This window comes from Canis lupus, chromosome 16 (assembly GCF_048164855.1).
Source record: "Canis lupus baileyi chromosome 16, mCanLup2.hap1, whole genome shotgun sequence".
NCBI lineage: Eukaryota > Metazoa > Chordata > Mammalia > Carnivora > Canidae > Canis > Canis lupus.
Window position 1 is genome coordinate 3,074,708 of NC_132853.1, and position 12,570 is coordinate 3,087,277.

General features: G+C 38.9%; 1 protein-coding gene across 7 annotated transcripts in view; it reads right to left on the bottom strand.

Moving 5' to 3' along the window:
• Positions 1-12,570, bottom strand: part of SCAI (suppressor of cancer cell invasion) — a 164,539-nt gene that overhangs the window by 90,128 nt on the left and 61,841 nt on the right. The gene's annotated exons all lie outside the window — the stretch shown is intronic.

Genomic DNA, 12,570 nt, shown 5'->3' on the forward strand with positions numbered 1-12,570 from the left:
GGATCAACTAGATATCTAAATTAAATATATATATATGATTTTTTTAAAAAAGGTTTTATGTATTCATTCATGAGGGGCATAGAGACAGAAAGGCAGAGACATAGGTTTGAGAGAGAAGCAGGCTCCATGCAGGAAGCCTGATGTGAGATTTGATCCTGGGACCCTGGGATCCTGCCCTGAGCCAAAGGCAGATGCCCAACTGCTAAGCCATCCAGGCATCTCAAAAATATGAATTTTGATTCCAATCTACATTACACAAAACTCAATTTCAAGTAGATTATAGATCTAAATGTAAAAGGTAAAATCAAACAGTTCTTAAATAATAATATGGAAGGTTATCTTCATGTCCCTGGAGTTAAAAAAAAAAAAAAAAAAAACTAAATAGCTGACCAAAAGGATTGTTCAATAAGCAAAAATTAGATCATTCTGAAAACCAAGAATTGTAGTCATTAAAAAGACACTGTTATAAAAGTGAAAAGACAAGTCAACCCCCTGTGTAGCTGAAAATCCACATATAATTTTTTAAAGATTTAATTTATTTATTCATGAGAGACAGAGGCAAAGACATAGCAGAGGAAAAAGCAGGCGCCCTGTGGTGATCCTGATGCGGAACTCGATCCCAGAACCCCAGGATCATGACCTGAGCCGAAGGCATATGCTCAACCACTGAGCCACCCAGGTTCCCCTCCACGTGTAATTTTTGACACCTCCCCAACCTTAACTAAAAGTATACTGTTGACCAGAAGCCTTACCAATAACATCAACAGTAGATTAACATATATTTGGTATACATATCATATACTGTATTTTTACAATAAAGTAAGCTGGAGAAAAGAAAATGTTATTAAGAAAATCATAAGGAAAAGAAAACACATTTACAGTACTGTACTCATTGATACTGTCAGTTTATATATGTACTGAAAAAAATCCCCATTTAAGTGGACCAGCACAGTTCAAACCTGTATTGTTCAAGGGTCAACTGTAATGTGTTTGCAGATGTAATTAAGATGTAAATTAACATGCAATCATACTGGAATAGATTACTGATCCAATTTGACTGGTGTCCTTAGAAGCTGAGGAGACACAGTGAAGGGAATGCCATGTGCAGACACAGACACAGAGGGAAGACAGCAGTAGGAAGAAGGAGACAGAGACTGAAATTATGCAGCTGCAAGCCAAGGAACATGGAGGACTGCTGGGGACCACCAGAAGCTAGGGAAGAGACATGGAACAGATTCTCCCTCTGAGTTTCTAAAAAGGACCAATTCTGCCAACACCTTAATTTTGGACTTCTGCCCTCCTGAAGTGTGAGAGCATAAATTTCTGTTGTTTGAAGCCACCTACTTAGTAGTAATTTGTTACAGCAGCCCTTGGAAACCAATCCATATATGACAGAGTCCTGACACAGATTATAAAATAGACACACAGAAAAAGAGCAACAAGTAGGGACAACTGCTCAAAGACTTGTTCTGCTAAATAGAGCATCTGGCAAATTACTGACCTGACTTGATGACAATTTCTTTTTATAGGAAGTCTTTCAACAAAGCAACATAAGAAACTGCTACTCAGGGTTGAATTCTAAGTGGCTGGCAATATGAAAGTACGAAAGGACACCTCATTAAAGCATGCATTACATGATACCGGGGGCACAATGTAGGATTTTAACAGGAGTGGGAAGAGCCCTACACTAGGCCAGAAGCCTGAGTATTCCTGTTCCTAACACTTCTTAGCTATGTGATTGTAAACAAACAAAAACTTTAGCTAACATTTTGAGTTGCAAGTTTTTAATTCACAAAAACAAGCAATTTGCACTTGTTGTATCTTAAATAACCACTGTAAAGATAGAGCAGGGTTATTTAGGTGTGAAAGAAGTCTGAAAACACTATATAATGTGTAATATCACCATGATTATTACTCTGCAGTTTAGTGATGCTTCAAAAAAAAAAAAAAAATAGAGAATTACTCTGTAATTAAGACCTAAAAGGGGAACACCTGGGTGGCTCAATCGGTTAAGTGTCTGCCTTCTACTCAGGTCATGATCTCAGGGTCCTGGGACTAGGCTCTCTGCTCAGCCGGGAGACTGCTTCTACTCCACCCTCCCTCCCACCCCACACCCCACCTGCTCTCTCACTCTTTCACCTGCTCTCTCTCCTTCAAATAAATAAATTTTTTTTAAAAGAGAGAAAAAAAAAAAGAAAAAGAAAAAAAGAAAAAAGAAAAATAAAATAAAAAAATAAAAAAGAGAGAAAGACCTAAAAGGGAACCAGGTGGAAAAAAGAATGGAAATACTTTGGAAGTGAAACCAAAATATAGTAAAAAAATTATTCTGACTAAACAGTGAATATATTTATAGAAACCACATGGTAGGAAAGAGATCATTTTCTTATGTACTCAGATTTTTAAAAAGACATATAAAGAGATGGAATGGCTGTCTAATTAAGCATCAACATAAGAGTGTATCACACAGGGGCAACTGGGTGGCTCAGTAGGTTACGTCTGGCTCTTGATGATCTTAGGGTCCTGAGCTCAGTGTGGAGTCTGCTTGTCCCTCCCCCTCTGCTTCTTCCCCACCCTGCCCACCCCTGCACACTCTCTCTCAAATAAATAATCTTTTTTTAAAAAAAGATTGTATTACACATGTTTTCTCAGCTACAAACATGGGATATTAATAGCTACCTCATAAGGCTACTGGGACAATAAGATGAACTAATAGGTATAAAATTGCCCTGGGAGCACCTGGGTGGCTCAGTTGGTTAAGCATCTGCCTTCCGCTAGGGTCATTATCCTGGGATCCTGGGATGAGCCTCATAGCCAGCTCCCTGCTCAGCAGGCAGCGTGCTTCTCTCTCTGCCCTTCCCCGACTTGTGCTCACTCTCAAATAAATAAATAAATAAAATCTTTTTTTTTTTAATATTTAAATCTTTTTATTTTTTATTTTTATTTATGATAGTCACAGAGAGAGAGAGAGAGAGAGGCAGAGACATAGGCAGAGGGAGAAGCAGGCTCCATGCACCGGGAGCCTGAGTGGGATTCGATCCCGGGTCTCCAGGATCACGCCCTGGGCCAAAGGCAGGCGCTAAACCGCTGCGCCACCCAGGGATCCCTAAAATCTTTTTTTTTTTAAAGATTTATTCATGAGAGACAAAGAGAGAGGCAGAGACATAGGCAGAAGGAGAAGCTGGCTCCCTGGGAGGAGCCTGATGAGGGACTTGATCCCTGAGCCTAAGGCAGATTTCAACTGCTGAGCCACCAAGCTGTCCCTAATAAATAAAATCTTTAAAAAATAAAATAAATACATAATTTCCCTGTAAACCATAATGTATTCAAAAATTATTAGTTGTAAAATTGTCATAAATGCATTCAAAACAAAGCATAAATTGAAAAATAGCCAAGTACGGGGATGCCTGGGTGGCTCAGCAATTAAGCATCTGTCCTCAGCTCAGAACGTGATCCCAGGATCCAAGGATCGAGTTCCACATCAGGCTCCCCAAGAGGAACCTGCTTTTCCCTCTGTCTATCTCTCTGTCTCTGTGTCTCTCATGAATAAGCAAATAAATAAAATCTTAAAAAAAAAAAACAAGTATGAAAAAAATTTGAATGTGTGTGCGTATGTAGGGGGTGATGATGATGGTTTTAACATATTCGTTGTAAAAGGATCAAGAAGCTACTGCTTGGTACAGATGGTATTCCTATAATATGAACAAATGGCGGTGCTCAAAAGCTGGTCCTTAACAGAGTGGAAAGCATTTTCATGTACCAAAATAGCATAAAACTATCATGAATGATACACAAATTATTTTCTGAAAACAATTTTTCAGACTTAATCCTGAGTTAAGTTACATGCTATAAGAACAACTATAAGAGAAATGAGTAGGTACCAAACTTGTTGCCCCATGGAGAGAGCAACCCAGTGAAATGAAGGCAAAGAGAGTTTAAGAAAAGGAAGCCAAAGGAGCTAGGGCATGGAGCGGCAGCGATGTACACAGAGCCAGAATACCATTTGTGAGAAACTGTGCACGAGACTATGCAGATATTTTGCCTACCAAATGTAGAAAAGGAGAACTGTTTATCTAACACACACAAATATGCAAATCAAGTACATATTCAACTGAATCCCAGCACAGCCTAACAGAAAGCAGTGCAGTGAAAGAAAGGAAAGGCAGGCAGGCAGTTAGTCATCTGAAAACAGACTATCAACAAGATACATGTAAGGACTACTTATGAAGCTAATGGGGCAGGAGACACCAAAATACACAAAATAAAAGAAAGCATCAAAAATACGTACCCTTGAGAATAATGTGTGAAACATCATCTGAAGCAGCCTAAGGCCAGCAATTCATAAAAACGGTCTCCAGTAGGGAACCCACAGAGGCAGCAGTAAAATACAATGTAGTTCAATTTAAATAGCCATTTATTCATAACATAAAAACTCAAGAGGGAACAAGAAGTTCAGGGAAGAATCTCAATCATCCACCAACAAGATATTACTCCTATTTGGTATATGAAGAAGTGCAGACCACACACACTTTTTCTTCTTATTCACAAACAAAGATGACAGTGGCGGCCGCCAAAAGTCTGTGTATATGGGACACTAAAAACAACATGAAAATCATCTGGGGCCACCCAAAACCACCATCTCAGCACACTCTGAGAGAAAGCTGTTTAGTCATGCAAATGTTAGGTCACACTTGATCTGTGTTAAGCAGAATTAATAACAACAACAAAAAAAACAACCCTATAATCCATTAAAAGATACTTAGGATCTGTACCATGTCAATTTTGTTTTCCTAAGTTACAGATTTTGTCTGTAACAAGTTGGAAGCAGAAAGAAGAAAATGACAAATTTTTCACTAAAAGAGAAATAAAAGTTACTGTTTCTTTTAGCAGTAACTGCTTGGGGATATGTCCATTTATCTGTATCTATCTTGTAATATTTATTTATTGAAATATGATTCATATTTCATACAATTCATCCATTTAGGTACACACATCAATGGTTTTCAATGTACTCATAGGTATACAATCATCACCACATTCAACTTTAGAATATTTTATCACGCATAAAGAAACCTTATATTCATTAGTAGTCATGCCTCATTTCCCCTAAAACACCTCTCCCCAGCTTTAAGCAACTACTATTCTACTTTCCGTTTCTATGGACTTAACATCTGGATATTCACATAAATGGAATCATATGCTATGTGGATTTTGTCATTGGTTTTCCTTCACTTAAAAGAATGTTTCCAAAGGTCATTTATGTTGTAGCAAGTATCAGTACTTCATTCTTTTTAATGACTAAATAATATTCCATTGTGTAGGTATATACCACAGTTTGTTTATTCATTCTTCAGTTGATGGATATTTAGATTTCTACTTTGCAGCTATTATGAATAATGCTGCTATGAACATTTGCATCCAATTTTTTCCTAGGAGGAGAGTTGCTGGGTCATATGATAACAATAGGTTTAACCTTTTCAGGAACTACCAAACTGTTTTTCAAAATGACTGTACCAGTTTACAATTGCAGCAATGTAGGAGAGATTTTATTTCTCTATATCCTCACCAACACTTACTATCTGCCTTTTTTATTCTAGGCATCTTAGTGTATGTAAAGCACTATCTCGTGGTTTAGATTTATATTTCTGATGGCTAATGACATTGAGCATCATTTCATATGCGTATTGGCCCTTTAACATATCATCTTTGAGGAAATGGTTCTTCAGATCATTTGCCTATTAAATAAGTTATTTGGTGTTTTATTATTGGGTTGTAAGAGTTCATTGTATAATTCTAGATATAGGTACTTTACCAGAAAGATGATTTGCAAATATTTTCTCCCTTTCTTGGGTTGTCTTTTTCACTTTGTTAGATTGGTTATGTTTCTACTTTTTCTCTTGCAATTTTCACTCTTATTTTTTTTAATCAAAATAATATATACATAATTAAGAATTCAGTAATACCCAATAAGACTTAAATGAAAAGCAGTAGTTCACTAGCTCATCTTTCCTCCACCAGCATTAACTTTCAACTCTTGGGCTACTTCATCCAATAGTGTTTCCTACAGTCCTACATAAAAAGATTTCCTTGCAATTGCTTGATTCATCCATTTTTGGCATTACAGATTTTCCATGATGACAAATAAAGAATTAGTTCTCTTATACTCCCACTGCCCCTTCCAATTTAGTTATATCATTATTTGGGGTTAAATCAACTTATCTTTAAATTATACATCTTCCAGTTAAATACAAAATTAATATTTAAATAATAAACATTTTTACTGCTTCATTATATGGCATATAATACAGTATTAAGAGAAAGACAGGATCAGCATATAATTGAGAAGGATGCTCATAGATCTTTCACTAGAAGTTGGTTATACTTATTTTAATCTGTTTCCCATTTTGTAGTAAGTAATTTTTCAGTTAGAAATTAAATACTGGGACACCTGGGTGGCTCAGTTGGCTAAGTGTCTGCCTTTGGCTCAGGTCCTGGAATCAAGTCCCATATTGGGCTCCCTGCTCAGCAGAGAGCCTGCTTCTCCCTCTCCCTTTGCCTGCTGCTCCCCTTGCTCATACTCTCGGTCACTATCTCTTTCTCTCTCAAATAAATAAAATCTTTTTCAAAAAAAGAAATTATTATTTTTTTAAAAGATTTTATCTACTTATTCATGAGAGACACAGAGAGAGAGACGCAGAGAGAGAAGCAGGCTCCATGCACGGAGCCCAACGTGGGACTTGATCCCGAATCCCAGGATGACTCCCCGAGCCAAAGGCAGTTGCTCAACCACGCCACCCAGGCATCCCTAAAAAAAGAAATTAAATGCTATATTGTTTAATTTCAGAGAAAGAACTGAAAAAATTCCTGTTGTTTTTTTACCTACTTCAGTTACTCCTTGATTCAGGAAACCCTACTCCCTGAATCTGTGCATGGCCCTACTATTCTGTGGACACAGTGACAATTATAGAAATTGTAAAATGGTACTTAAGAAATTCTAGTAAGCATCTAAACCTACATTCATTAGCAAACATGTCACTGGCTTTTAAAAAATCTGGTATTTCATGGAATATGGGGAGAAGGGTGTGAGAAACAAAATATAGAGGGCTTCCCAGTTACTACTATTCAGTTTTCACGAACATTCAATTACAAAAGCAGGAATCATGGGGCAGCCCCCGTGGCTCAGCGGTTTAGCACCGCCTTCAGGCAAGGGTGTGATCCTGGAGACTGAGGATCGAGTCCCACGTGTCGGACTCCCTGCATGGAGCCTGCTTCTCCCTCTGCCTGTGTCTCTGCCTCTCTCTCTCTCTCTCTCTCTCTCTCTCATGAATAAGTAAATAAAATCTTAAAAAAAAAAAAAAGCAGGAATCAGACCCAAAGGTTTGTGAAAGCTATATGTGCATTAACACTTACAAACAAGGCCTATGAATTTTTTCCTTGAATTGCAGTGATAAACTAAATGACTTACAAATTATAAAAGGTGCCTTGATTGCCTACATACTACCAGAAAACAGCTTACTATATGGGATTACTTATCTGGAGAGAAATTATTAAGAAAAAAAAATCACCCCGAAGGGTATTGAAACACCTTGGATTTCTGGGCCCTTGCTTGAAGAAAGGAAGACAAGAGCAGGGGACAGGAGAAATCAAGCTTCCAAGTGCCAGAAACTCTGCCAGGCATTTTATATACATATTTCATCTTCATACCCTGATAAGGGAGACACTGTTACTAGAATTTAGAGATGAAAAAAAGTCTTAGGTATGCTACTTAGCCAGACTTACACATTGGAAAAGGACTCCAAAGTCATGCTCTTCCTCCCAAAGGATCCCCAAGGTCACCACCCTTAGATATGAACACAAAGATTACACAGGAGAGTTATCTGATCTCCAATATCCCAATCTTCAAATCCTAATAGGCCTTATCTCTCCTTTCCCTTAAAACATAGCTGACCCTATTTTTAAGAGTTTGGTTTTTTTTCCCTCCGCCAGTAATTGGAAATCCCTTTTTGAAAAAAGCTACAAGACCCAAAGAATCACTAAAACAATGTTTTTAGATGAACTTTGGCTACCAAATCTACCTGTCAAGAGATAATTCTAATTGTTAGCTTTTTTTTTTTAATTTATTTATGATAGTCACAGAGAGAGAGAGAGAGAGAGAGGCAGAGACATAGGCAGAGGGAGAAGCAGGCTCCATGCACCGGGAGCCCGATGTGGGATTCGATCTCGGGTCTCCAGGATCGCGCCCTGGGCCAAAGGCAGGCACCAAACCGCTGCGCCCTAATTGTTAGCTTTTTGACTTTGGACATGTTATTTAACTTTTCTAAGCTTTGGGATTTATTCAACTCTAAAATGAGGATTACACTATTTACTCCTCAGATAGCTATTATAACAGTTAGACAATATTCGTAACATTCTAGTCCAGAAAGTACACAAATATAGTCAGTAGAAGGTAGCAAATATTAAAATTGGTCATTTATACCAACAGTTACAATATAAACAGTCCAATGTTTGCTGTTCAACAAGTATCTAATGAGAGCCCCCTATATGCCAGGCATTTTTCTAGGTGCTGGAATACAGCAATAGACAAAACAGGTAAAACCTCTACTTTCACAAAATGTACTTTCTAGTGGAGAGATAAAAGCAAACTAAAATACACATGACTTTAATATTCCAAGTGGGAAGAAGTACTATGAAGAAAATATAGCAGGAAGGACAGTGTGATGGGGATTTTAGTTTGAGTAGGCGAGGGGACATTTGAAAAGGGAAGATTTAAGCATTGACCTGGATTAAGAGAAGTAGTGAACAGCATAGGAGCAGGGAGGTTTGGGCTCCAGGCAAAGCAAACCAGTACAGGTACTGAGGGAGGCATACACACAGTATATGCAATAACAACAGGAGATGCTGTCTGTAAACAAGACTAAAGAAACCTCAGTGCCTGATAAATAAATTTAGGGATCCCTGGGTGGCGCAGCGGTTTAGCGCCTGCCTTTGGCCCAGGGCGCGATCCTGGAGACCCAGGAACGAATCCCACATCGGGCTCCCGGTGCATGGAGCCTGCTTCCCCCTCTGCCTATGTCTCTGCCTCTGTCTCTCTCTCTCTCTCTCTCTATCATAAATAAATAAAAATTGAAAAAAAATTTATAAATAAATTTATATAAACAGGATTCCTGGATGCTGTTTTTTGTGTGCTACAGAAGAGATGAAAATCCAGGGATCCCTGGGTGGCGCGGCGGTTTGGCGCCTGCCTTTGACCCAGGGCGCGATCCTGGAGACCCGGGATCAAATCTCACGTCGGGCTCCCGGTGCATGGAGCCTGCTTCCCCCTCTGCCTGTGTCTCTGCCTCATTCTCTCTCTCTCTCTGTGACTATCACAAATAAATAAAAATTTAAAAAAAAAAAAAAAAGAACCAACCTTTGGTTTAAAAAAAAAAAAAAAAAGAAAATCCAGACACTTATTTTCCCAAGGCCAGCACCCTGGTGTGGGCTGAATGTATCTCAAGGACGGATGCCTTCTTCTGACTGACCTAACCATCTAGAGAGATTTTTTTTCTTAAGATTTTATTTATTTATTCATGAGATGACACACAGAGAGAGAGGCAGAGACACAGGCAGAGAAGCAGGCTCCATACAGGGAGCCCGATGTGGGACTCGAACCCTGGGACTCTAGGATCATGCCCTGGGCCAAAGGCAGAGGCTCAACCACTGAGCCACTGAGGCATCTCTGCTTTTTGCTAATTTGCAAGAGGTACTATGGAGGCCACCTGCAGCCTCTACAAGACTTCCCTTCCAGTAGAATTTATGGTATCTACAATCATCAAAGCAATGTTACTAGCCTGTTGACTCAGAAATGGAAATAAACTAATTTTGAACTAGAATATATAGTGACATTCATTAAAAAAGGAGTGAAGAGGGATCCCTGGGTGGCTCAGCAGTTTGGCGCCTGCCTTTGGCCCGGGGCGCGATCCTGGGGACCCGAAATCGAGTCCCACGTCGGGCTCCCGGTCCATGGAGCCTGCTTCTCCCTCTGCCTGTGTCTCTGCCTCTCTGTGTGTGTGTGTGTGTGACTATCATAAATAAATTTAAAAATTAAAAAAAAAAATTAAAAAAAAAAAAAGGAGTGAAGATGTGGGCAGCCCAGGTGGCTTAGTGGTTTAGCACCGCCTTCCACCCAGGGTGTGACCTTGGAGACCCCGGATCGAGTCCCACGTGGGGCTCCCTGCATGGAGCCTGCTTCTCCCTCTGCCTGTTTCTCTCTCTCTCTCTCTCTCTCTGTGTCTCTAATAAATAAATAAAAAATCATTTAAAAAAAATGAAGATGTAAGATAATCACAACTTTCATTGTTCCTGTTTATCTAGATACCGATAAAAAATCTAGTAAGTTATATAAGACCACATGACATACAGTGGTTCTGTATTCTGAAGCTTCATCCCAAGTGCAAGTCCCAATTGTGCCATTTTTACCCAAGTCGCATAGCTTACCATGTAACCTAACTTCAATTTCCTCATTTGTAAAGTGAAGATAATGAATACTGCTCTGAGATAAGCTCTAATTAAGTGTATTCATTTTTTTCTTATTAAGACAATCAGGTAAAAAAAAAATACGGGGTGCCTAGTTGGCTCAGTTGGTAGAGCATGTGATTCCTGATCTTATGGGTTGTGAGCTCCAGCCCCATGCTGGATGCAGAGATTAGTTAAAAATAAAATCTTAAAAAAAAAAAAAAAGTAAAAAGAGGGATGCCTGGGTGGTTCAGCGGTTGGGCATCTGCCTTTGGTTTAGGATGTGACCCGGGAGTCCTGAGATCGAGTCTCACATCAGGCTTCCTGCATGGAGTCTGTTTCTCCCTCTGCCTATGTCTCTGCCTCTCTGTCTCTCTCTCTGTCTCTCATGAATAAATAAATTTGGGCAGCCCCGGTGGCGCAGTGGTTTAGCGCCGCCTGCAGTCCAGTGTGTGATCCTGGAGACCCTGGATGGAGTCCCACGTCGGGCTCTCTGTGTGGAGCCTGCTTCTCCCTCTGCCTGTATCTCTGCCTCTCTCTCTCTCTCTGTGTGTCTCTATGAATAAATAAATAAAATCTTTAAAATAAATAAATAAATAAATAAATAAATAAATAAATAAATAAATAAATAAAAATATATAAAAAAAATAAAAGTAAATATAAATGCAATTACACCTGACCCTTGAACAACATGGGTTTGAACTGTGTGGGTCCACATATATACAGATTTTTTCGGATAAGTACTGCACTGTACTATAAATGTATTTTCCTTATGCTTTTCTTAATAACATTTTCTTTTCTCTAGCTTCCTATATTGTAAGAATACAGTATATAAGACATAGAACATATGAAATACACATTAATCAATTGTTTATGTTATTGGTAAGGCTTCCTGTCAACAGTAGGTTATTAGTAGTTAAGTTTTGGAGGAGTCAAAAGTTACATGCAGATTTTCAACTATGCAGGGAGTTGATGCCCTGACCCCCACATTTTTCAATGGTTAACTGTATAAGAGAAGTAGACAGTGTTTTTATTAGGGAAAAAGACTGTATATATAAAATGACTTTAAACTAAAAAGTTAAAAAATTTCAAATAAATAAATAGCCCACATAAAAAAAATAAAATTCTTTGCTGTTGAGGAGTTACATCTGTTCCTGCTGCTTATAACCCATCTACAGGGTCAAAATGTGCCACAATGATGACAATGACGTAAGAATAGAGCAATCCTGCCGACTGAGGATTTCTCAAAAGGGCACCAAGTGTCAAACTGATGGGAGTCCTCCTTTCGTCTGAGTTCATCACATCTTATTCCTCTATCAGGCCTCTACTCTTGGCACACTTAAGCCCTGTCCTCAGCACAGGGAAGTGGTTCTTTTGTGGACTATTTAGAAGTCTTAAGTGTACCCACCCTTACAAAACTTTCCTGGATCAACCCTGTCAGAAATGACTTGTTCTTCTCTGAACTCTGAATTACTTTACCCATACAGCTCAGTTGCCTTGTGTCATAGTTATTCATGTGCAGTCATCATTCCCTTACCATTCCCTTACAGATTGTAAACTCCTTGAAAGCAGTTGCTGTCTCAAGTATCTTTCCTCAAAGCACCTTATGCTGTGAAGACTGTTCCCAGACAACTCCAAAATATGAATTGATCATCAAAGGTAGTAAATGGCAGGCACTGTTATAGGTGCTGGAGATTGTGTGTGTGTGTGTGTGTGTGTGTGTGTGTGTGTGTGTGTGTGTGTGTGTGAGAGAGAGACAGAGAGAGAGAGAGAGAGAGAGTTTAAAATACCAAAGATGGCCAAAAGTAAGGAAAAGTGACTGTGGCAGGGACTGGATGATTTGCAGAAGCTGAGAATATGCATCTCCCTGAGCATCTAGAAAGGAATGCCAAATAGTTGCCACTAAGAGAACGAAAAAAGGTACATATTCAATCTTCAGAGAAAAAAGTCTGTAATCAGATTGGCATGATGGTACATAAGGAATCTACAAATATTTTGTGAAGATATGGAAACCACTCAAATTCCCAAGGCCTTCACCAGTCTTCTGATCTACAAATATATAGATTAATTATCAGGAGA